Raw genomic sequence first — 26,776 nt, 5'->3', positions numbered from 1 at the left:
GGTAACATATCTTAAGATTACTAGTGGACTAACTGTGTTGACACACATCCCAAAAGACTCCTACCAGATAATTATGATTGGATGGGGCAACTCCCTTAATCTTATCATAATAAATTTCTATAATAATTTAGCTCTTGAAGCTTTAAACCAAGCCTTAAATGATTTAACTCAGGAAGTTGTCACTTTGAAAGAACGTACCAATAAGGAATGTATGATCGCCTGGATAGGTGATTTTAACTGTAGTCCCTGCCAGTATGGGCCAAAGGAACTCTGTGGCCTAGATTGTATAATGGCTGAAACCTCGAATCATTTTAGTCATTCAAAACTAGGGGATAGTTTAAATAGTTTTCTTTTCTTTTTTAACCTAGATTTTGTAAATGAATTATGCTCACCGTCATTACCTTTTCAAACCACCTTCCACGGAAGAGAATCTAATTCTGTGATTGACTTCACCCTTTTTTCTGGATCACATGCCATTTTGCTCTCCTCATGGAAAACATTGGACGAGGTGTATGAAGACCATTACGCTCTAATGTTTAACATAAGAAAACATATAGAGAGGTTAAAAACGAATACTAATACTATTAACTACCAACCCCATATTTCCATGGGACGGACAAATAGCTATACTATTAAATGGGATAAAGTGATCCCTGAAACTCTTTTTGGAAATTTAGTATCTGAGAGACGCATGGAGATTAACATATGCCTATCTCCATTAGAAGACCCGCAAATAATATTAGACTCGTTTAACAAAATTCAGCAGACCCTTAAATCCCTATTGACACGGCAACCTAAATCTGGAATTAATAACAAGAGAGGTTGGTTTGATAAACATTGTACTGCTGCCTTAAAAAATCTGAAAAAGGCGCTACATACCACCCCGCGATCCACAGAGGCTATTAGACAGGCAAGACGTAATTATCGCAAGGCTATAAAGAACAGAGAAAAAGCCTTGAAACAAAAGGCCTGGGAAACTCTAATCTTTGCCTCAAGAAGTAAAGATGCTGTGGCATTCTGAAAGGCAGTAAACGCCCCCTTCTGGCGAGGCAACCAACCAGAAATGATAGATCTTGCCATTGATGGGGAGACCTGGGTCGCTCATTTGAAAAATTTGTACGATGTACAGGAGCTACAATTGACTGTTCCTGAGGGTGGCATTCTACTTCCTCCTGTCTCCGAATCTCACATGAAAAATCTTCCATTGTATCTTGTTTTTTCATGTGAAGAGGTGAGTCTGGCTATTAGAGAAAGCCCGGCCAGTAAGGCACCAGGTCCAGACTGCATACCTGTAGATGTTTTTAAAGCTAATCTAGACTTTTGGGCCCCACTGTTAGCTTTAGTGATGAACTGTGCTAATACACATGGTCTAATACAAACCTGGTCAGAAGCTATAGTGGTCCCCATTTTTAAAAAAGGGGACAGGCACGATCCGTCCTGCTACCGTCCAATTTCATTGATTGATGCCCAAATGAAAGTAGCGGGGCGAATCATCTTAAAACGCATGCAAAATTGGATTGAAGAATCGAATATTCTTTCGTTTTTTCAGTATGGTTTTCGTCAAGGTATGCGGACGGTTGAGCAGAGCCTTCATTTACATCTCCTAATTTCCAAATACACCATAGCAAAAAAAGGGAACCTTTTTATTACTTTTATAGATTTAAGTTCAGCATTTGACTGTGTTGAACACAAACAACTGTGGGCTGTCCTTAAAAATCTCGATCTGGATCCTTCCATCTTAAATTTTATTAAAGAATTATATAAAGATGCCGGAGCGAGGGTTAGCTTTGGACAACAGGGAGAGTGCTCATCAATGTTTTCAATTAGGAGGGGGATTAAGACAGGGGTGCATTTTGGCACCCCTGCTCTTTTCACTCTATATTGATGGAATTGGTGATCATCTCAACAGCTTTCCTTACGACTACCCTGTTGTGCGGGGCTCCCCTGTCCCCATCCTCTTATATGCGGATGATGCCGCAATTTTATCGCAGACCAGACTGGGACTTCAGAGGGCAGTCTCTAAGTTCAATCTTTTTATGAGGGAGAAGGGACTGAAGGTTAACATTAGTAAAACTTACTCTATGTCTTGTCGACGGGGAATAAAGAAAATACCCTGCCCTGTCTTCATAGATAACAAAAAAACAGAGACTACAGATCAATTCCCCTACTTGGGGATTTGTTTTCATCGTAAATCTACTTGGAAACAAGCTATTCTAGCGAGAAAATTAGCTTTCTCCAAGGCCATTGGTGCCTTGTAGAATTTTGCAAGTAAAATTGGTGGTAGACCTGTTAAAGAGTTAATTGTCATTTATAAAGCCAAATGTGTGTCTACGGTGATTTATGGCTCAGGGGTGTGGGGAATCGATTCTGCGGTTTGTATACAACAGACCGAGAATCGTTTTCTCTGGTACCTCTTAGGGGTACCAAAATCCACCCCAAAATATTTTATACACATAGAACTTGGCCTTGCATACATTTCGGACATTATTATGACGGAACCCATCCTTCTATGGCATATACTCTGGCTGACCACTGAAACTGTCTTTAATCGCAACATTATATACGACTGCTTACAACTGGATGGCGTTATGCGTGTTAAGTGGCTATCGACAGTTGAAAATATGATGAATGACATTGGTCATCCAGAGTTTTTCAAGAATCCCTCTACCATGGAATCAATATCAAGGAAAGGGCTGCGCAAAATGGTTATGGACCATCTAGAGAATAAAAGATGGAAGACGGAGAAACTAAAAAAGTCTGTCCTAGCCTATCAAAATATAATTCCTGAGCGGGGCCCACAATTATATCTTAATAGTGATATAAATAGCTATGCTAGAATGCTTTTATCCAGATTTAGAATGGGTTCCTTTTTTCGACTGATCACATTTCCATCTTGTAATGATTGGTCGAGACAAATCTTGCCTTGTCCCTGTGATGATGTGGCCCTCCAATCAAATTTGCACTGCACTTTATTCTGTAAATTTTATCATGTTCCTAGAAAAATTCTGTTAAGACCAATCCTTAAAGATTGGGGGATCCGTTCCTGTAGAGAGGCGTTCTTTAAACTACAAAGAATGGAAACCCCGAAAATGATCTTTACTCTAATTGAATTTTTGAAACTATTGGTGAAATTTAGAAATTCAATGAATTGACTGTATATATCTTTTTATATAAAAAATGTTTTAACTCATAGGGCTCTTTGAACTGTATAATCTTAAATAATCTTCCAAAATATTTATTGTATTTCTTTTGTATGAATATGATCATTATTTCCACTTTTTCCAACAAAAATTGTAATGATACTGGCTTTTTTGTGATATATAGTGAAATCTGTATGGTGAATTTGACGTATTTTAAATGTATGCTTTTATGATATGAAATCTTATATCGAAATAAAGCTTTATTTATTTATTTGATTACTCCATTCGATTAACTCACCTGACCGTTTCTACTATCAATATTTGTTCATCACCACCAACAATTATCCACAGGTTCACTTGCAACCTACTGGGGTGGAATTATCACCGGTTTAGTGACTTCCCTGAGCTGTGGTATTTCTATACAACCCTGAAGAGTCAGGAAACTACTAGTTTTGCTGACGAAACACGTGTCGGCTGGCTCCGCTGTACATACTGCATTAAAGAACAAAAGACATCAACCAAGAATTCTGTTCTGTTTTCCTCTAAATAATACTTTTTTACATTATGTTGTAATATTATATGTGTGCACGAGAGACGGGTAAATGAATATGTTGTAGGTTCTTTCTACACAGATTAAGGAGTTAAAAGGTTTCCCCTTCCCTGTGAGCACCATACCTTACGTTTTCAATCCTAGACACGAACGTCAAAAAGGCAGTGCGCCATTCTTCCTACAAACTGAAACCTTGTTCTTATAGCATCAATATGCTTGTAAAATCTGATGGCTGTTCTGTGCTGGAATACTGAGAACCAGGCATTTCCAGTGTAGCATGAGGAAAAATGTCCATATTGTTCATTTGCTTCTAGGGAGTAAGCTGAGCATCTTTTCCAACCAACCTGAAATTATATTGTGGCAGAGAACTCAAAGATCCCACGAGGCACCAAAATGTGTGACACTTTCAGCATGCCTTGTATGTAGGAATTTTTCAATGTGTGATTATGTATAGTGTTCAAACTACAAATCCTAGAATACAATGTACTGTAGGTTGATATGCCATACCCAAGTGAAGAGTTGGCTATTTGAAAACTCGAAATGTAGCATAAATCACTTCTTGGTTTCATAGCTGACATCTTATTTTCTGTCCTCTATATGAACTCTCAATAAGTGTGCTCATAAATTATGTACACATCCCAGCTTTGGGCACACCATAAGGGTTCGGAATAGAAGACAGACTCCTCAATGTTTTATGTTCAATTTATTTCTTGTTCATTTGAAGTTAACGAAGTAAATTAAGTTCAAATTCATTTGTTTCAATATTCCATATGGTTCAATATTCAAATGGTTTCAAAAAAAGATGCTCCAAAAAAAGATGCTCCGATGCATTTCGGTCGGGGGTCGCCCTTTCTCAAGGAGCCCTGAAATTCAGAACGGTAATAATTTGCAACATAGCCCATCATGTTGATGAAATGCATTCATAAATGAATAATGTTCAATGCTCATGTAACAATAATGCAATTAAAACAAAGTGAATGATCAAAGCAATCATGCTCATGCTCGGTGTGCTGGTACGGTGTCAGTGAGGTAGGTGAGAGGGAACACAGGTTACTGCGGGTGCGTAAAGGCGTGTAGGGAATCAGGGGGTGCCTAACGTTTGGGAGAAAGTAATCGTAAAAAATGCTCACATAATCTTGAAACTCGAGAGAAACTCACAGAGTGCTGTAATACAAAAACTTGACGCGTTTATCTTGGATGACAAAAATAAACTATCGTTTGGGTGACGAAAAATTAACACGCAGGCTGATCCTGACTTACTGAGGTTATATGGGGTACATGCCGTCTCCGTTGACTTCATCCGATAGTAGCCGGCAAAACGTTTATCCGCCGCAGCGTGAGGGTGTAGTTTGGGAAAAGCGAACCATACTATTATAGATAAAAAAGAGGACTACCAAGGTGATCTTCAATCATGGGAGGTAGCGTGTGGCGTCAAAACGCGCCAATAACATAAATGACGGATAGGTAACCGGCCATGGCGTCGGCCATCATTAAATGGGTTGTAGATGCGAAATTAACCATAAACGAGTTACATACCCGATGTGATAGATAAGTAAATAGGGGGGTGGGGGGAGGGGTTTCAAAGGAATGTGCTGGATATGATGAAGTGTGCATGCTAAGATAAATGAGAATGCAATAAAGATGTACAAGATAAGGAAAACATAAACAATTGTACACATTTGTGTTTACAGTGGCAAAAAAGGTTCGTGTCCATATGTACCTGGTTGGTACTCATAAAAAACAACTAAGTTCAATACGGTCATTTAGACCAAATGGCTTCAAGGATTGCATGCGATATATCCATGCTGTTTCTTTCTGTAGAAGAATTTTATTATTGTCCTTTCCTTCTCTTTTTTCAATCACCTCCAACACCATGAATTTTAGTTGAGCTACATTATGGTTGTGTTCCATGAAATGCATAGCCACATTGGATTTTTCTTGTTTAGTCCGTATGTTCGACTTGTGCTCATTTAGGCGGATTTTTATTTTTCTCTCAGTCTTTCCAATATAGATTTTCCCGCAAGGGCATTTGAGTAGGTAGATTAAATTGGAAGAATCGCATGTGGCATTCACATTGATCTTGATTTCAGTGCCCTTCATTGGGTGATTAATTTTGTTGCCCTTAATTATGTTATAACAGTTGTTGCAATTAAGGCAAGGTCTTGTTCCTTTGAATATCATTCGTGGAACTGGGTCTCTAGATAAAATCTCTCTCATATTATTCGCTCTGGTATATGCGAATATTGGTGGGTTTTTAAAAAGGTCTTTGAATTCAGGTTCTGATGATAAGATTCTCCAGTGGTTCAATGTGATTTTTTTGTATTTTCCACTTAGTGTGGAGTGTTTTGATACTACCACCATTCTGGTGTCTTCTCTTTTGTTTGCTCTCATGAGTGCTTTATCGCGGGTGATGTTGGATGCCTTGTTCATCGCTTCATTTACACTTGCAGGTGGGTATCCTCTCTCAGTGAATCTTAACTTCATTTCAATCAGTCTTTTTTCACAAACTTCCGAGTTCGAAATGATCCGTTTAACTTGCAGCATTTGACTGTAGGGTAAGTGCTGTTTTAATGAATTCTGGTGGAAGCTGGAGTAGTGTAGTGTGTTGTTGCGATCTGTCGCTTTTCGAAATAAATCGGTTTCCAAACCTGCCTTGGTTCTTGCAATGGACACATCCAAAAAATGTATAGTTTGTTTGCTCATGTTCCAAGTGAGTTGGATTCGGTTGTCTTTGGTGTTGAGCTCACTTAAAGAGTTCTCTAATTTCTCTTTGGTGCCTTTCCAAATAAAGAATAAGTCGTCTATATAACGAACATACATGTGCAAGTGTTCCATCCAATCGGGGTTGTCATAGATATTCATTTTTTCGAATTCAGCCATGTATATGTTGGCATATGTTGGTGCGGCGCAAATGCCCATAGACATTCCAGACAACTGTTGAAACCATTGATTGTTATAGGTAAAGTAGCTGTGGTATAACGTGAATATCATTAATTCCATGAGAAACATCTGCATGGAGTCAGGGATATCACTGTTTAAGAGTGTCTTCTCTATTGCGTCAATTCCTCCACCGTGAGGAATGGGTGTGTATAAACTCTTAACGTCTGCTGTACATAATACCAAATTATCATCTTCTTTGATGCTCAATTCAGAGAGCTTAAGAAGAAATTCAGTAGTGTCTTTTACGTAACTTTTAAGTTGTTTTACTAGGGGTTCAAGATAACGGTCAAGGAATTTCCCCACAGGTTCAGGGAGAGACCCCTTTGTAGAGACGATGGGCCTAAAAGGAGGATCCAATAGGCACTTGTGTATTTTTGGAAGCATCGTTATAGTTGGACTTTTGGGATGTTCAACCAGTAGAAATTTCTTTGTTCGATCATCGATTATCCCCTGTTCATATGCGTTTGTTACTAACTTTGTTAGTGTTGTCTTGAATTGGCTGGTGGGATTGGATTCCAGTGGCATATAGGTGTTTAGATCAGAAATGTGTTCAATTGTCTTTGCTTGATACATGCTGGTATTGATGACAACAAGGGCACCACCTTTATCAACTTTGATGCATTTAATCGCTTGGTTTCCTGCGGTTTTTCTTAACGTGTCATGATCTTTTTGTGTGATGTTTTGTTTAATCTTTTTCTTGAAGTTGATTTTCTCCAGGTCTTGTTTAACTAATGTTTCGAAAGTGTCAATGCTTTTGTGGCTGATCGGTGGCATATATGAACTTGAAGGGCGAAGGCCAAGAAGTTGGTCCGGTTTCTTTTCTGTGGAAGAACGTTTTCAAAAACGTGGCGTAGCCATAGTTTCCGTGTTAGTTTAAGTGTACTTGTCTCTAACTCAAGAAGGTTAGTAAAAGTGGTGGGAATGAATGATGTCCCTTTTTGTAAAAGATTGATAGAAGACAGACTCCTCAATGTTTTATGTTCAATTTATTTCTTGTTCATTTGAACTTAACGAAGTAAATTAAGTTCATATTCATTTGTTTCAATATTCCATATGGTTCAATATTCAAATGGTTTCAAAAAAAGATGCTCCAAAAAAAGATGCTCCGATGCATTTCGGGCGGGGGTCGCCCTTTCTCAAGGAGTCTGTCTTCTATGACGAACCCCATGGTGTGCCCAAAGCTTGGATGTGTACATAATTTATGAGCACACTTATTGATAATTCTTTCAAATAGCGTAAACGGACAGTTACGCCACCAGCAGGAGCACCCACACACGAATAATTTTCCCAAACAAATTCAGCCCAACAATAACATAGCAACCCAGCTGTGCACCATACTTATTGTTTTGCTTTACAATTGACTTTTCCGTTCTCAAGGTGGTTGCACGCATCTAAACTCATTATGCAATACGAAGAAATTTCCAAATCAAGTGACGCCAGAGCCAGCTTTCTGGCCTATGGAGATCAAGAAAAAGAACGGATTTATGCCCTAATAAATGATGACTTAACACAAGATACCACCAGTCGCACAAAAGAACAATGTGTCAAACATCTTCTATACCTGTCCAAGCGCAGGATCAATCAACAACTGCATGCTAACACCCTGATTAAATATCATCGAGCGCTGCGCATACCCCGTGGACTCAGGATCGCTTTAAAACCCTCCCTATGTAAAAACTCAAAGAGCTTTCAAGAGAAATGGAATGCCATTTTGAGCAAGTGCAGCCGCAACCTGATTCTTCTCATAGTAGAGGAACTATCAACAATCCTCAAAGACTTGACAAATGAAATTAAAGAAGTCGAAAAAGAGCTGGAAGAATCCATCACACCTGAAGAGTTATCTAAGATGTTAGAAGATGTGAATATACAATTAGAAAAACACACCAAAGAAATTAATGATAGGAAAATTCGGAAATTTCGACGCGATACGCTCGATTACAAATTAGGTGAAGTGTACACCTGGGCTGATGTTTATGCACAACGTCGACGTAATAAACTATTCAGTCAACACACAGACACTTCCTCATCTGGGAGTGACACCTCCAGCCGTGCACCTGAAAAAACAACATTTGATCATAATGTTAGAGGAGAATACAAAGACAAAGAACAAACCCCAACCACACTCGAGGAAAATGCATCTACTTCTGGTCCTTTTTTAGAGGGAGGCCTAAGCGAAACCGACGACCCAGGCGGAGCAAAAGAAAAGGAAAGAGGAATTCCAGCAACACGAAGCACCAAAAAGGACAACAAAAAGAAAGTGAATCGCTAGTGATTAACATTTCAGATACCAAACTATCAACTCATGAAATCAATCTTTTACAACAAGGGACATCATTCATTCCCATCACTTTTACTAACCTTTTGGAGTTAGAGACAAGTACATTTAAACTAACACGGAAACTACGGCTACGCCACTTTTTTGAAAACGTTCTTCCACCATCCACAGAAAAGAAACCGGACCAACTTCTTGGCCTTCACCCTTCAAGTTCATATATGCCACCGATCAGCCACAAAAGCATTGACACTTTCGAAACATTAGTTAAACAAGACCTGGAGAAAATCAACTTCAAGAAAAAGATTAAACAAAACATCACACAAAAAGATCATGACACGTTAAGAAAAATTGCAGGAAACCAAGCGATTAAATGCATCAAAGCTGATAAAGGTGGCGCCCTTGTTATCATCAATACCAGCATGTATCAAGCAAAGACAATTGAACACATTTCGGATCTAAACACCTATATGCCACTGGAATCCAATCCCACCAGCCAATTCAAGACAACACTAACAAAGTTAGTAACAAACGCATATGAACAGGGGATAATCGATGATCGAACAAAGAAATTTCTACTGGTTGAACATCCCAAAAGTCCAACTATAACGATGCTTCCAAAAATACACAAGTGCCTATTGGATCCTCCTTTTAGGCCTATCGTCTCTACAAAGGGGTCTCTCCATGAACCCGTGGGGAAATTCCTTGACCGTTATCTTCAACCCCTAGTAAAACAACTTAAAAGTTACGTAAAAGACACTACTGAATTTTTTTTTAAGCTCTCATAAGTGAGCATCAAAGAAGATGATAATTTGGTATTATGTACAGCAGACGTTAAGAGTTTATACACATCCATTCCTCACGGTGGAGGAATTGACGCAATAGAGAAGATACTCTTAAACAGTGATATCCCTGACTCCATGCAGATGTTTCTAATGGAATTAATGATATTCACGTTATACCACAGCTACTTTACCTATAACAATCAATGGTTTCAACAGTTGTCTGGAATGTCTATGGGCAATTGCGCCGCACCGACATATACCAACATATACATGGCTGAATTCGAAAAAATGAATATCTATGACAACCCCGATTGGATGGAACACTTGCACATGTATGTTCGTTATATAGACGACTTATTCTTTATTTGGAAAGGAACCAAAGAGAAATTAGAGAACTCTTTAAGTGAGCTCAACACCAAAGACAACCGAATCCAACTCACTTGGAACATGAGCGAACAAACTATACATTTTTTGGATGTGTCCATTACAAGAACCAAGGCAGGTTTGGAAACCGATTTATTTCGAAATGCGACAGATCGCAACAACACACTACACTACTCCAGCTTCCACCAGAATTCATTAAAACAGCACTTACCCTACAGTCAAATGCTGCGAGTTAAACGGATCGTTTCGAACTCGGAAGTTTGTGAAAAAAGACTGATTGAAATGAAGTTAAGATTCACTGAGAGAGGATACCCACCTGCAAGTGTAAATGAAGCGATGAACAAGGCATCCAACATCACCCGCGATAAAGCACTCATGAGAGCAAACAAAAGTGAAGACACCAGAATGGTGGTAGTATCAAAACACTCCACACTAAGTGGAAGATACAAAAAAATCATATTGAACCACTGGAGAATCTTCTCATCAGAACCTGAATTCAAAGACCTTTTTAAACACCCACCAATATTCGCATATACCAGAGCGAATAATATGAGAGAGATTTTATCTAGAGACCCAGTTCCACAAATGATATTCAAAGGAACAAGACCTTGCCTTAATTGCAACAACTGTAATAACATAATTAAGGGCAACAAAATTAATCACCCAATGAAGGGCACTGAAATCAAGATCAATGTGAATGCCACATGCGATTCTTCCAATTTAATCTACCTACTCAAATGCCCTTGCAGGAAAATCTATATTGGAAAGACTGAGAGGAAAATAAAAATCCGCCTAAATGAGCACAAGTCAAACATACGGACTAAACAAGAAAAATCCAATGTGGCTATGCATTTCATGGAACACAACCATAATGTAGCTCAACTAAAATTCATGGTGTTGGAGGTGATTGAAAAAAGAGAAGGAAAGGACAATAATACAATTCTTCTACAGAAAGAAACAGCATGGATATATCGCATGCAATCCTTGAAGCCATTTGGTCTAAATGACCGTATTGAACTTAGTTGTTTTTTATGAGTACCAACCAGGTACATATGGACACGAACCTTTTGTGCCACTGTAAACACCAACGTGTACAATTGTTTATGTTTTCCTTATCTTGTACATCTTTATTGCATTCTCATTTATCTTAGCACGTTCACTTCATCATATCCAGCACATTCCTTTGAACCCCCCCCCTAATTACTTATCTATCATATCGGGTATGTAACTCGTTTATTGTTCATTTCGCATCTACAACCCATTTAATGATGGCCGACGCCATGGCCGGTTACCTATCCGTCATTTATGTTATTGGCGCGTTTTGACGCCACACGCTACCTCCCGTGATTGAAGATCCCCTTGGTAGTCCTCTTTTTTATCTATAATAGTATGGTTCCCTTTTCCCAAACTACACCCTCACGCTGCTCAGCCTGCGTGTTAATTTTTCGTCACCCAAACGATAGTTTATTTTTGTCATCCAAGATAAACGCGTCACGTTTTTGTATTACAGCACTCTGTGAGTTTCTCTCGAGTTTCAAGATTATGTGAGCAATTTTTTATGATTACTTTCTCCCAAACGTTTGGCACCCCCTGATTCCCTACACGCCTTTACGCACCCGCCGCAACCTGTGTTCCCTCTCACCTACCTCACTGACACCTTACCAGCACACCGAGCTTGAGCATGATTGCTTTGATCATTCACTTTGTTTTAATTGCATTATTGTTACATGAGCATTGAACATTATTCATTTATGAATGCATTTCATCAACATGATGGGCTATGTTGCAAATTATTACCGTTCTGAATTTCAGGGCTCCTTGAGAAAGGGCGACCCCCGCCCGAGATGCATCGGAGCATCTTTTTTTGGAGCATCTTTTTTTGAAACCATTTGAATATTGAACCATATGGAATATTGAAACAAATGAATATGAACTTAATTTACTTCGTTAACTTCAAATGAACAAGAAATAAATTGAACATAAAACATTGAGGAGTCTGTCTTCTATGACGAACCCTTATGGTGTGCCCAAAGCTGGGATGTGTACATAATTTATGAGCACACTTATTGATAATTCTTTCAAATAGCGTAAACGGACGGTTACGCCACCAGCAGGAGCACCCACACACGAATAATTTTCCCAAACAAATTCAGCCTAACAATAACATTGCAACCCAGCTGTGCACCATACTTATTGTTTTGCTCTATATGAACTCCTCTACATGCCTTGTTCCTTCCACCATGGCTGGGTACAGTGGAGCATCGCATGTTCATTGCGTAGTATACTTTCATGATTATGGCATTCAAATACATAATGAAAAATGTTTTGTAAAATGAACCATGTGCACCATTTTTCTCAAACATTTCTAGGGAAAGAACATCCCCAAGTCCCACCTTAGAGTGGGCAAACCCGCTCACTGTGCTTTCTTGCTATTCGCAGCTCAGGTATGTTTTGATACCATTTTCTAGAGCTGCTTTTCGGTCTCAGCCCGGCCCTGATGGTTGAGCTGCTGTGAATGTTTTGGTTGTTGAGACAGAGACTGAAAGGGTGCATAAGTTCATGTGAATGGCTTGTGAAAGAAAGTTATGAGTAAGCTATTGTGTATGAGTTATTGAGATTGTGAGTAAATGCACAAGTGAGTTCATGTGAATGAGTGCATGAATGAGAGTCCTGGGTGAACTAATGTGAGTTGTGCATGGTGAGTAACCCTGGGCGGGTAACTCGGCTCCACCAGCGGATTTTGCAGGGATCTACCTACTCCGTTGCAATTTCTCAGGTAGGCAAAACTCCACCTCTGTGGCAGAGCAGAGTTAGATGTTCCCTCCACTTCCCAAATTCTTTAAAAATGTTAAAAGAAGGCACTTTCATGCATGTCTGCCACCTCCTGTGCCTGGCCACTCTCCTTCCTGCTCATCTTACGTCCTTCTTCATTGAAAAAAATGCTATGTTGTACATCTTGTGAGTGCGCAAACTCCTTGGAGAGGCACTGTGCCAGCTCCGCCCACCCTTAATGCTGAGGCAGTGATTGAGTGCATGTGTGTATTGCTGTGAGTGCATGTATAAGGGTTTATGTTTAATAAATCTATTCTAGTGTACAAAGACGGAATTTTCAATAATACACTAAAAAAATCCAAATAATACTTAAATTAGGAAAATGTAACCTAATTTGCTTTCCGTTCAGTTTCAATGACATATTATATTCCCAATTCAAATGTTAATATCATATGTATTTTATTATGATTCAAATGCATTTTACAACTAAATAAAATATAAAACAAGAGCCTTCTCTTCTCAAATACTTTTCTGCCCAAACATACTATTCCATGCAATGTAATTATAAAACAAGCATTGGTAAATGCATTAGGTTTCACCTATGTGATCAATAATAAGCTTTTTTTGTTGTAGCTTGCTGCGTAGTTGTACAATATAATTTACATAAAGTCTGTTAACCCCTTAAGTGCTGCCTCGGTGCATTGGCCAACGGCAGCACTACCTCCCCAGTGCTGCGCACGACCATTGGACGTCCATTCAGCACTAGTTCCAATGGACAGCGCAGCACTGGGGAGGGATGTTTAATAGCATCTATGAGGTTAAAGTGTTATGATTTGTTTATATACAAAAACGGAAGATATTGTGCTGTTACTAGTGGTATAGTGTGGGTAAGTAATAGCAAGATTTTGAAAAATAAAATGTAGGAGGGACATAACGGAATTCATTGATGTAATAGAAATGTTGAGATGAGTTCTGGCAACTTTTGGGCCCAGAGCCTCTGTACCTGCTACCCTATTCAAATCATACCCCCAGCGCCTGAAAGATAACTGCATTTGTGACTGCCTGTTTGGTAGTAAAATATTGCAATATTTGGGGCTTAGAGGGGCTATGACAGCTGTTGGCCCCAGTGCCACTGCACCTGCTGCACCATTCAAATCATGACTGCACTTGTAATTGCCTATTTAGTAGTAAAATATTGCAATATTTGGTGTTTAGAGGGGTTCCTTCACCATTTGGTTCTGGTGTCACTGCACCTGCTGCACCATTGAAATCATGACCCAAGTACTTGCAAGGTAAAAGCACTGGTCACTGCCTGTTTAGATGTCCAATTTAGCAATATTCTGTGCGTGTCGGGCCCCTAAAACGTTTGGCCCTAGTAACACTGCACCTCCTGCTCCATTCAAATCAATCCCCTTTTAACTGCAAGATAACTGCAATTGTCTGCCTGTATAGTAGTAAAATATAGCAATATCACATGTTTAGAGGAGTTCTGCCAACTTTTGGCCCTGTGCCATTGCACCTGCTGCACCATTCAAATCATGACCCTGTTGTCTGCAAGGTAACAGTACTTGTGACTGCCTGTTTAGTAGTAAAATCTAGCAATATCATGTGTTTAGAGGGGTGCCTAGAGTTTTGTTCCTGCTGCTACTGCACCCGCTGCACCATTCAAATCAAGTCACTTTTAACTGCAATGTAATTGCACTTATAGCATTGTTAGGTGTTTAGTGGGGTGCTGAAGCTTTAGGCCCCAGTGCCACTGCACAATTGAAATCATGACCCCAGTGCTTGCTAGATAACTGAACTTATGACAACCTGTTTAGCTGTAAAATATAGCAATAATAGGTGTTTAAGGAGGTCTGGGCTTAGTGCCACTTCACCTGCTGCACCATTAAAATATTGACCCTGTTGCCAGCAAGATAGCTGCACTTGTGATTGAATATTGAATAGTATTACATAGAAATTGTGGGTGTTTATTGCGATGCTTAGAGCTTTTGGTCCTGGTGTCACTGCACCTGCTGCACCATTGAAATCATGGCCCTGCCTGTTTAGTTTAAAATGTTAGCAACAATCTGTACCTGCTGCACCATTCAATTCAAGTCCCTTTTAACTGCCAGGTAACTGCAATTGTGATTGCCTGCTTAGTAGTCAAATATAGCAATACCATCAGGCAGATTTACAAGAAACATGCATCTGTAGAGCCGTTAGTTTCCTGCGCCAGCGTGCGCAACCCTTGCGCCACCATGGTTGCCCCGTATTTATAACCATGGCGCAAGGATTGACAGATGCATCAGAATTCCGACGCATCTGTTGCCGGACAGTCACGCATTGCTGGAGTCGTGTCACAAGCACGATGCAACTCCAGCAATGCACGTTGAAGCCTATTATCACTACACTGCGTCACTCCCTATGCCTGCTTCAAGCAGGCATAAGGTTTTGAGGCAGTGGCATCCTAGAAGTGGCGCAGTGAAATCTTGTAGATTTCACTGCTTCACTTTTACAAGGCTTTCCTCCATGGGTTTGCTCACCCTGCATATATTATACCTGATGCAGGTATAATGTGACAATGGAATGTATCTCCCTAGATGCATCACATTGTTAATTGGCCGCATTGTTTATGCCGCCACTGCGTTACAAAAGTGATGCCAAGGTGATGCAAAAGTGTTGCAAGGGGCTTGTAAATCTGCCCCCTATGTGTTTACCAGAGTTCTGACCACTTTCAGGCCCGTGCTACTGCACCATTCAAATCATGACACTGTTGTTTGCAACGTAAGCGCACAACGCTTAATTCAACAACTTCAGCCCTTCCCCCGACAAAAGACTGGGTGGAATGTGTGGGAAAGGGACTCCAAACAGAACGAGTGAAACATGCACAACTAAACATCCAATCAAGTAGTAAGGAAAAACCAATCACTAATACATGTACTCACCCTCAAAAATCAGGCTTCACACCAAGCATACGAAAAAAACAGGAACTCAGCAACACCACATGACTTAAACACTTAAACACTACCCTTAAGAACAACAGGAACAAAATTACGCAAACAATATATGTGCAGACCACCACAAATGTAGAAAAACTAGCTTCAACCCTGCTCTGAATTACCAATCTGAAATGTAACACATGGCACTCTACCAATGAATAAACTTTCAGTAGAAAAACACTAGATAGTAGACTTGGAGTAATGAAGTAAGAACAAGCGCTATAAAAGAGGCACATGGTGCATAGCACATAGACTCTAAATCAACAATAAACAAATTAAATGCACACAGAATAAGTAATAATACAAACCTGGCATACCTGTTAACAAGTTAAACATGACATTAAGGGACCTGAAGAAATGAGGAAGAAACAATTAGAAGTAAACACTGTGAAATTCAAAACAAAGATAACAGTAAAGCATTGACCAATTGAAATGAAATACAAAAAACTTCACTCTGGTGAGTGACTCTTCACCCGAAGTACAGCACGGTCCCCATGCACAGCTGTTATAAAGAAGTAGTATGGAACCACAGAGTACTTTAACCCCTCCCCTGCTGGTGACGGAACCGCTCCGTCATGAGCACAGCGCAACCGCGGCTGGTGACGGAGCGGTTCCGTCACCAGCATGGGCGCGCTGCGTGGCCCCCCGCCCCCTTAGCCCTGCGGCGGAATAGCCGCAGCAGTGAAGGGGTTAAACAAGGATATCCAAGTTCCAGTTGAGCAGAGAAAAAGGAGTAAAATAGCTGTACATTGGTGCTTGATCTCGCACCCAAAGTGTTTACCCATAGTGGAGAAATTCCGACAAACTCCAAGTTGCTGTGAAATACAAGACGCAGTTCAAGACAAATAAACGAACATAAGTATTACTCTGCATGTGAACAAGTTCACGATAAGCATTATTTTCCTTTCAAACTACAGCTCCACTGGCACAATAAACTTTGCAGTAAAACAAGTGTTTTCCACCACAAGTACATGTAATAGCTCACCAGGGGTGCCACTTTTCTGATTCCTGCGGGGTGCCAGTGAGTTGCCACCACGAAACATAGTGAGTAGAGTAGACACGGTGCTCATAACACAGTAGCTTGTAACTATGTGTGAGGTAGGTGTTAGATATAAAAAGCAAAGACCAAGTAGAAGTAGAAAGCTGTTTATTGTTCCAATTCCTCAAGCACCAGCTGGCAACTGAAGTTCACCAACATTCTAAGGTGATCTTCACTCTCAACATTCTAAGGGAGGGAAAAACCATGACACAGTGGAAAGGAGGGGAGGTAGGAGTGGGAGAATCCAACTACAAAAAAGTACAATATGTAAATACAGGTACAGATTACAACACACCTCCATTTGAATAGGGAAGAAACAAATCACATTTCGTAGTCCCCTTGCCATCGTGGGGGTTGACGTGTCCTGACTTCCTTGGGCCGTTGCATGTTGGGAAAAGAGTCATCCTGATCCTCATCTCTGTCAGGCCGACGAATACATACATTGGGGCAGCTAGCAATATTGTCCATGCTCCAACTTCTACCAACTTCCAAAATAACAGTATTGTTGTTTACACGCTGGATTCTTAGGGGTTTGGAAAATGAGGATACCTTTGATTGACCAACCTGGGGTCTTTTGACAACTACCCATTGGCCAAAATGCCAAAGTTTCCTGGTGGTTCCCCATTTCATGTCATATTAAGCTTTGTAATTATCTTGATGATGGTCCACTTTCTCTCTGAAAGACTCCCTATCTACCCAGACGGGGTTCCCACCTTTTAGCCAATTAGGAGTGAGTTTGGAACCAGGATTCCTTCCCTTATGAGACACAAATGGTGAAACTCCTGAGACGGCATTGGGAGCTGTGTGATATGACCACAGAATCCGTCTTAAGGCATCCTCTAAGGGTTCTTGTGTCGTGACAGCCAACCGAATAGTGTTCTTTATCATTCTGTTGGCCCTTTCCACCAGCCCATTGGCCTTTGAACAATACAACACAGTTTTCACATGTGTGATGGCCGAATTGGATAAGAACATTTTATCTCATCTGACTTAAATTGAACCCTGTTGTCGGTGATCAAGGTACTTGGTATTCCTTCTCTCGAGAACATGTCAATCAAAAAATGAATTAGGTATGACGTGGTGATAGAGGGAAACAACTTTGTAGAGATCCAATGTGAATTGTAATCAATGAGCACACACATAAATCTGTTAAAGAGATTTAGTAAGTTAATTGGACCAATAATTTCTAGGCCAAGTTTGTCCCAGGGTTTGGAAGGAACTGACACGGGGATGAGAGGCGCTTTGCGAATGATTTTGGATTTGTCACACGTACCACAGGCTAAGCAATCCTTCACTTTCCGCTCTGCCATGTAGTCCATGTTTGGTAACCAATAACTTGATCTAATTTTGCTTTTGGTCATACTTCTTCCCGGATGTCCCTCATGTGCTATTTCAATGATGCGTTCTAGCATGTTGGTCGGTGGGACAATTCTGTTGCCTCTGTAGATTTGATCCCCAATTAGAGATAATTCATCTCTCATTAACCAGTATGGTTTAGGAATCTCAGGAAGATCTTTAATGGTGCTTAGCCAACCCTTACAGATTATGTTTTTGAACTCTTTCAGCACAGAGTCCTCTTGTAGTCCTTTTTCGCATTCTTCTAGTCGCTGATATAATCAGACCAGAAATTATGAACATTCTAAATGCCTCCATCACTGCAGGAACAGTGCCGTTGGAATGAAATGCGCCAAAATCAGAGCACTAGTGAAAAAGCCCAACCTCGATCCTGCAATCATGGCTAATTACCGTACGATCTCCGTCCTGCCATGGTTGGGCAAGCTGCTAGAGAAGCATATCATTTCCATTCTGGTGAACCATCTGGAGTCTAACAACCTACTCCATGAGTAGGTACTAGGTATGGGCGAATTTTGCGAATCTTGCGTTTGCGAATTTTGCGGATTTGCGAACTAGCAATCCGCAAAATCCGCGAATTCCCACGAATTTGCGGATTTTTTTATTTTTTTATGTTCGCACGGGTTTCTGCAAGTTCGCGAGGGTTTTGTACAATTTCGCAAATTGCGCCATTGTAAAATAGTTGCATGAGTGGGGGTTCAACTTTTGAACCCGTTACATTCGCGGATTTTTTTTGCGGATTTTGCGGGAAATCCGCAAAATTTGCGGATTGCGGATTTCCCAAAAATCCCCAAAATCTGCGAGCGTAACGGATTTCCCGCTCATGCTTATCCATGAGTCTCAAGCAGGCTTCCGCCCGAAGCTCAGGACGGAAGTTGCCCTTTTGGCAGTGACAGAATCAGCTCGGAGGTACCTGGACCAAGGCGGCACTAGCAATTATTTTGCTGGATCTTAGTGCCAATTATTTTGCTGGATCTTAGTGCCGCCTTTGACACAGTGGATCATAACATCCTGCTCTCACACATAAGATACTTGGAGTAACAGGGCTAGCTCTCACCTGGCTGCAATCCTTATTGGAAGATCGGGTGTTCCAGGTATTGGAGGGTGCCACTCAATCCAAACCTTCAATATGTGTTGCATTATACGTTGGAACACTGCCGCGGCCGAAGCAAGGCTAAACGGCATTCTGTTGAATCAGTAAGCTCCAAAAGGTGTGATGAATGATGTTAGGTATTTAGACTCAGGATGGAGAGCTACTTGATGGTATGCTGCGGAAAGGTCAAGCACACTGAAATACCTAGCACCTTTTATAACACTGAGCATTCCCTTAATGTTGGGAAGGGGGTGTCTATCCACCCAAATGTTAGAATTAAGGTCTCTAAGATCAAAACATAGGCGGATACCTTTCCCACCATCCTTAGATGCTACCACTATGCGAGCCAACCATTCTGAGCTATCTATACTTTCAATTACCCCGCAGGTTTCTAATCTCTCCAATTCTCTCTTGAGAGGATCTCTTATAAGTAAAGGGACCGATCTAGCTTTATGGACGGATGGTTTGTGTTGTTTCTTTAATTTGATTTTATGTGAGAACCCTTTCAGTAAACCCAATCTATCTGAAAATACTTCAGGAAACTCTTCACACTCTTCTTTTCCTACGCTGAATCTTTCTACCAAATACACAGGTTCAGGTGCATTGGGGTCTCATTTTTTTCCAAGATCTTTCTGGTGTTTCCACCCTAATAAATTTGACCCATTCTTTGTAATGTATACTTTCCCCACCGTAACCCTATCTTTGCAATTGATCTGCGTGACTAACATGCTCACCAAAAGTATCGGATCCTGGTTAGAACCCTCAGGATTGACATGCCTTTTATTTATCTGTTTTGATAATCCTTGCTACCTGACTTGGTCAAAAATGTATCTTCACTTATAAGGGTATAGGGGGAACATGAATCTGCAAACATTTCATAAGGAATATCATCAAGAAGAATTTCACATTTAGGGTAGTTGCTGTTTGATAAATCTTTGGAGTCTGCTACTTGAAACACAATGTCTTCTGATATAGTCTCACTGTGAACCATGTGAGTGACATTCTTCCTAGGAATATTACATGCTTTTGAAAAATGACCACGTTTATTGCATTTCCTGCATACAACATTTCTAGCAGGGCAATTTGCATTATTGGCTTAAGGATTGGGGTTACCACTACGAAAGCATTTGAATTCAGAAACAGCAGTACTTTGTTTCTCCTGTTCATTGAAAGACAACTTGTTCTTCACATCCTTAGTTGACACCTTAAGTACATCCTTATCATTAATTTGTTTGACTTCCACAGAGTCTCTCATTTCATTCATACAAAACGCTGTATGCTCAATACTTTCAGCAATATCAATTGCTTGTTTTAAATCAGGAGCATCAGCAAGTACTTTCTCTTGAATATTTTTGTCAAACGTACACCTAACTAATTGATCCCTGATCAAAGATTCTGTTAACATACCAAACTCGCACGTAGAGGCTAGCCCTCTCAATACAGCAATATCATTTATCACTTTTTCATTCTTCCCTTGTGCTCTCAAGGAAAAAAAATGGTGGCGTTCAAGAACATTTATTTTCTCTCCAAATTGGCTTTCCAATTTTGAAAATGTATTTTGATAAATATCATGTTGGGGATCTCCATGAGCCTCATCACTACCACTTCCACCCTCAATTACTATGTCAGGGAGATCATCATAGATTTCTCTTGCCTGTTTACCCAAATTATGTAACAGAATATGGTTCTTGCGAACTGAAGAGAATCTGTCTCCCCAATAGCAACAAGATAGGATTAAAAAATATTCACCCATCTCTTCCAAAGAATAGGTGGTTCCCCTTCTTCATTTAAGCAGGGCGGAGGTTGAGACATTGCAAATGACGCCACTTAGGTGAAAGAAGAGAAGGACGAAAAGGAGGAAAAGAAGGAAGAATGAAAGCGTGTAGTGAAGAGAAATGAGAGGAATACTGTAAAGTTGCTAACACTAATATTGTACAATAAATAAAAATGATACAATTGTAATAGGATATTAGAGTGAAAAAAATAATGCTTAGTGCCTAGGTAAAAGAATAGTAACACTGGAATTAGTGAGCTGTGCCTGTCAGCGATGTAAAAATAGGCAGGCAACCAATTAGTGTTCAGCAATCGTCTATAATAAACTGGCAAGCAAGATATTTTCCTTAATACGATTAAGCTGTGCCTGTCAGCGATGTAATATGCTGGCAGGCTAAACACTTCAGCACCTGGCCCCGCGTGAAATCAATGGCAACAAGGGTTTTCCTTAATAAGATTAAGCTGTGCCTGTCAGCGATGTAATAAGCTGGCAGGCTAAACACTTCAGCACCTGGGAGGGACTCGAACTGACACAGGAATGCCCCTTCGCCGCTCCTGACAGCACAGCTGAACTGAACAAACACTACAGTAACAGACGCTCCCAGTCGTATACTGCAGGGAGCGAAATGGACCCGGAAATGCCCTGTGCCACTCTCGACAGAACAGCTGAGAAAAATTGTGTAGTCGGGGGTCGTCGCAGCTGATCTGAGGCGCTGATCACGTAATTGCACCACAGAGATTCCTCAGAAGATTTTGGTATGAGGAAATGTCTGTTTAGCACACAGAACATCCTGTCAGCCCACACGTCAGGGACAGCTGAGGCAGACAACCACCATCGGTGCTCTTGCAAGGAGCGAGGTACAACGCTCCCCACAGTGACAGAGAGGAATAAAACTCAAGGGCTTCCCTCCACCCGTACGTCGTCTGAGAGGCTGCTGATGGAGGCAGAAAATGGCTATGCTTTCACTAGCACGTACGTCAGTGGAAAGAAACGCTGCTGACGGTCCACACAGGTGAATAAAAGCAGAATGCTTTCACCTACACGTTCATCAGCCCTAAACAGCCAAAAATTGACAGGAGCAGCTGATCAAGGTCGCGCCTCCACACGTCAGGGCTCAGAGCAACAGGGGGAAAAATAACCCTCTGCACAGCTATTTGAGGGTAAATGGAGAGATCATACCAGAATTGCAGTCCCGAACAGCGCCAAAATCAGGTGACAACCAAGGTGCTTCCACAGCCGGACTTGCACGACGAGGGCACACTCAATCAAGAAAAAGCAGTTCATCAGCTGATTCAGAAGAAGTAGGAGAAAGGAATCTGGAGCCGCCCCCACGCAGCCAATCATCGCCAATTTGTTAGATATAAACAGCAAAGACCAAGTAGAAGTAGAACGCCGTTTATTGTTTCAGATCCTCAAGCACCAGCTGGCAACTGATGTTCACCAACATTCCAAGGTGAGCTTCACTCTCAACATTCCAAGGGAGGGAAAAACCATGACACCGTGGAAAGGAGGGGAGGTAGGAGTCGGAGATACCAACGACAAGAAAGTACAATATGTAAATACAGGTACAGAGTACAACAAATGGCAACAAGCAATATGAGTAACATTCATTGCTGAGGGCACAGAGCTGGGTTGGAACAAGAAGGAACATCAGGTCTTCTCTGTTACAACGGTAGCAGGGTAAAGTATGTCTCTGGGGCACTTGCGAGTAAAAAAGCACAAGGAACCTGACACTGGTCACTCCTCTTGACAAGTCCTCCAGTAAGTGGACTTTGTTCCCTGTCTCCCAATGTAGCAGGACAGGAACAACTCTACAAAGACAGCAGGGAGAGAGGGACAAACTGGCACACTTGGGTTGGGTGGACCAATGTCAAGGTCACTGGGGCCTCCCTGCTGCTTAGCCCATGCACCAACTGACTCACACACTCATGAACATTCCACTCATCAACATTCTCTCACACCGTCACTCTGGCTGAGCAGCAGGTATAACAGTAACTGAACTTGTGGCTGCCTGTGTAGCACAATATACCACAGCTCTTGTATATTAACTTTATTTTTAACGTGCAATGTTTATTCTAACATTTAGAATTTGATAAAAATTACTAAATACATTACGTTGAAAAAATCTATAAGATAATGCCGACAAAGTGCAAAGAAAGGTACTGAGGCATGAATATGAAATGCAACAAACGTTTTAAGGCTAAAGCATTTACTTTACACATCTAAGTAATATAAATCACATATTCCAGTATACTGTTAAAAGATGTCTGCCTTTTTGTGGGAAGAGATCTTATCTTGACAGTGAATGGGGCTTAAACATTGTGAGCAGCTTTAGTAGATTCAAGATTCAAAAATACTTTATTCGGTTATAAAAGAAGAATAACCATAAAAGTAGCATGAAAGGTACAATTTACAAGGGGTCAAGTAAACATTTTTTAAAATCACAAAGAAAAAGAAAACACCAAAATTAAGTACATGTGTACAACATAGAAAATTAATCCATTTGAATTGATTTACGACACTTAAAAACTGATTTTAAAAATTCGGCAAGTGAGGCTACCATAAAAACAGTTTCCATTTTCTGGCACTCTAAAAACGCTAGGCGACATCTGTATACATTTAAATCTTTAAGAATAGGGATGATGAATTTTCTTCGGAAAAAAGTATAAAATTTACAAAAAAATAGTATATGTATGTCAGATTGTGGGGATACATCATCACATGGACAAAAACATAAGTCTTTTGACCAACAATTCATCACAGGGAAAGATAATGTCCTAAAAACAATGTTAAGTCTAAACCGGGTCAAAAGGAAGCGTTCATGGTTGGACATATACAATGATAAATATGGCTGTAATTTCTCTCCACATAAAATATCCTGATGAGCAGAAACAGTCTTTTTTCTCGCCTCCTCTATATGTCTTTTTTCCCTGAGGTACGACATACACAAATTTTTCAGATCTCTTCTAGATATGTATGCCATTGATAGTGGATCCTCAAAGTATTGGGGGCAACTTAATTCTTCGAGAAAGTTTCTGACGTAGCATATCCATTTAAAGTCTTTAATATTGTCCAATGCTAAAATATCCTTTAAAATAGCCCGGTTAACCACACATTCATCATTTGTCCAAACCCTGTGCCAGAGAAGGATTGGCTGAATTTTGATAGTTTCAGTAACATAAGGTACTCCCAATTCAGCGTGGCATATCATCGTTGCAGTACTTTCGGGTACGGACAAAATGTGACGTAAAAACTTATTTTCCATAGTTTGAATTGAACTAATATTTGAGTAACCCCACAATCCTGATCCGTAGGTAACTACAGATAAACAAGTCGCATTGTAAACAGTTAAAATCTCCTTTATGGGTTTTTTTCCTAATTTTTTCATAAAGCATTTTAGGGCCATAATAGTTTTGGAAAATAACAAAGATCTAGCATGAATTGCAGTGGTCCATGAGCCACTTTCATGAAACAATATCCCCAGATATGGGAAGGTGGGGGTCCTTTCTAAGGAATTGGAATTTACAAAAATTGGCTTCAGATGCTTGCTTGTTCTTGACCCACAATACATAGACAAAGTTTTAGAACAAATGATTTTCAGATCTAAACCAAGCATGAAACTGTTAAAAGATGTAACCAAAGTTTGTAAAGCCATTGGGGTGCGTGCCATCAAAACAGCATCATCAGCGTACATCAGGGCAGGGACAGGCCTTCCACCCACCATAGGCATGTCCCTACCCTCCTGCACGAGGTGCTTCTCCATTCCGTTTATATATAACAAAAATAAAAAGGGGGCTAAAACGCACCCTTGGCGGACACCCCGACCAATCCCGAATTGTCTACTGCATTCACCATTTTTCCCATATCGGACACTTGCGGTGGCCCCGGAATATAGATCTCTCAGAAAGCATATAATAGCATTGTCTACCCCCAATTCAGCCATAATTGACCACAATTTATTATGTGACACACAGTCAAAAGCTGATGATAAATCAACAAATGTGAGGTATAGACGTTGTTTTTTAACCTTGATATACTTCTGTTGCAAGGTAAACAGATTCAATCCTTGCTCTATAGTCCCTAAACCCTTTTGGAACCCAAATTGAAAATCACTTACCACCCCATTATCTTCAGCCCAGCTTTGCAATTTAACTAAAACCACTCTCCCCAAAATTTTTATGGAAGAGTCCAATAAGGAAATTGGCCTATAGCAAGTACAATTTAGCCTGTCCCCTTTCTTAAAAATTGGGACTATGACCGATGTAAACCAAGTAGGAATTGGACTATTTGCCAAAGCAACATTAAAAAGCTGGACTAGCAGTGGCCCCCATAATTCGATGTTAGCCTTATAGAGGTCAGCTGGTATACCGTCTGGTCCAGCCGCCTTACCCCCCTTAGTCGCCTTCAAGCTCGCAAGGACTTCAGGAAGGGTTACAACCAGGGCTTTAGATGTATCTAAATTTAGCAGCACCGCGTCCTGGCCTGTGTCAGGGACTGGTTCCACAGCCCTATAAAGGGAGGAAAAGTGAGCCACCCACTCATCTTCTGAAACGGCGATTTCCATGCGTGGTTTTTGTTCGTATAGGAGGGGGGTGTTAATGACCTTCCAAAAAGCAGCCGGATCCTTTGATTGTGACGCCGCACATAAGTTGTCCCATGCCTCCCTTATTATCGAGGCCTTCCTGTCCTTCAATACTATATTATAATCCCTCCTTGAATTTCTAATTAGGATTACATCCCGTGGTCTTTTATGAATCGCATATCTAAGCTTTGTTAAGGCTTTAGTGCACTTTTTATCGAACCATTTCCTATTGGACTTTAGGGAATTTTTCCTTGCAACCCACAGTGCTTCCTTAATTGTGGTAGAGATGATATTAAAATGGGTTATTATTTCGCTACTCTCTGCATATTCATCTAAACAGATCAAAAAACTACTCATGCACTTATTCAGTAATTTAAACAAAAAATCATCCGGGACCACTCTACTCCATTTAAGGTTATAGCCATTTTGGGTACCCAACTTCACATCCTGGACCATTTGGTTGGGACATACTCTATTATCGGGTACAGCAAATAGGTTCTCCATTTTTAATACCTGTGGAAGGTGGTCACTCAGTGGTAAGTCCATGATACTCGAGCTAATCAATCTACCCGCAGAGCTATGCGTACACAAACTAAAATCAATAGTAGATGAGGCCCCCCGCCCAACAAAAGTTGGAACAAATGACATTGTGTGATGGGCTAACTCATTTGAGAACCTGAAGTCAAAATTAAAAATCATCTCATTTAATAAATCACCTAATAGGGTATGTTCAAAATGCGTCAGGTTGATATCCTGTTCCAACATTAAACCGCAAATACCCCTCTGACCCTTTTTACAAAGAGTACAATTAAAATCACCCCCCCATAATAACATAACGTCGCCCCTTCTACTCATATCAAGTTCATACTGCATATCTAAGGTTAGAGTAGCAAGTACATCCTTAATCATGCTACCTAAGCAGTTATTGTAAAAGTTAAAAAGAACCATCTTTGGACCCTTCCTTGTGTCTATCACTATTTTTTGATAGTAACTGGATCCAGGGGAAAAGGAGATTTTATCATAGACTAGCAGATTGGATATATACACAGTCAATCCTCCCTTGGGTCTTCCGTGTACTCCTCCCACCGCAGGGGTAAAATAAGTTTTATAG

This window comes from Lissotriton vulgaris, chromosome 5, assembly GCF_964263255.1.
Source record: "Lissotriton vulgaris chromosome 5, aLisVul1.2, whole genome shotgun sequence".
Classification (NCBI taxonomy): Eukaryota; Metazoa; Chordata; class Amphibia; order Caudata; family Salamandridae; genus Lissotriton; species Lissotriton vulgaris.
Note: the sequence above shows the minus strand (reverse complement) of the source record.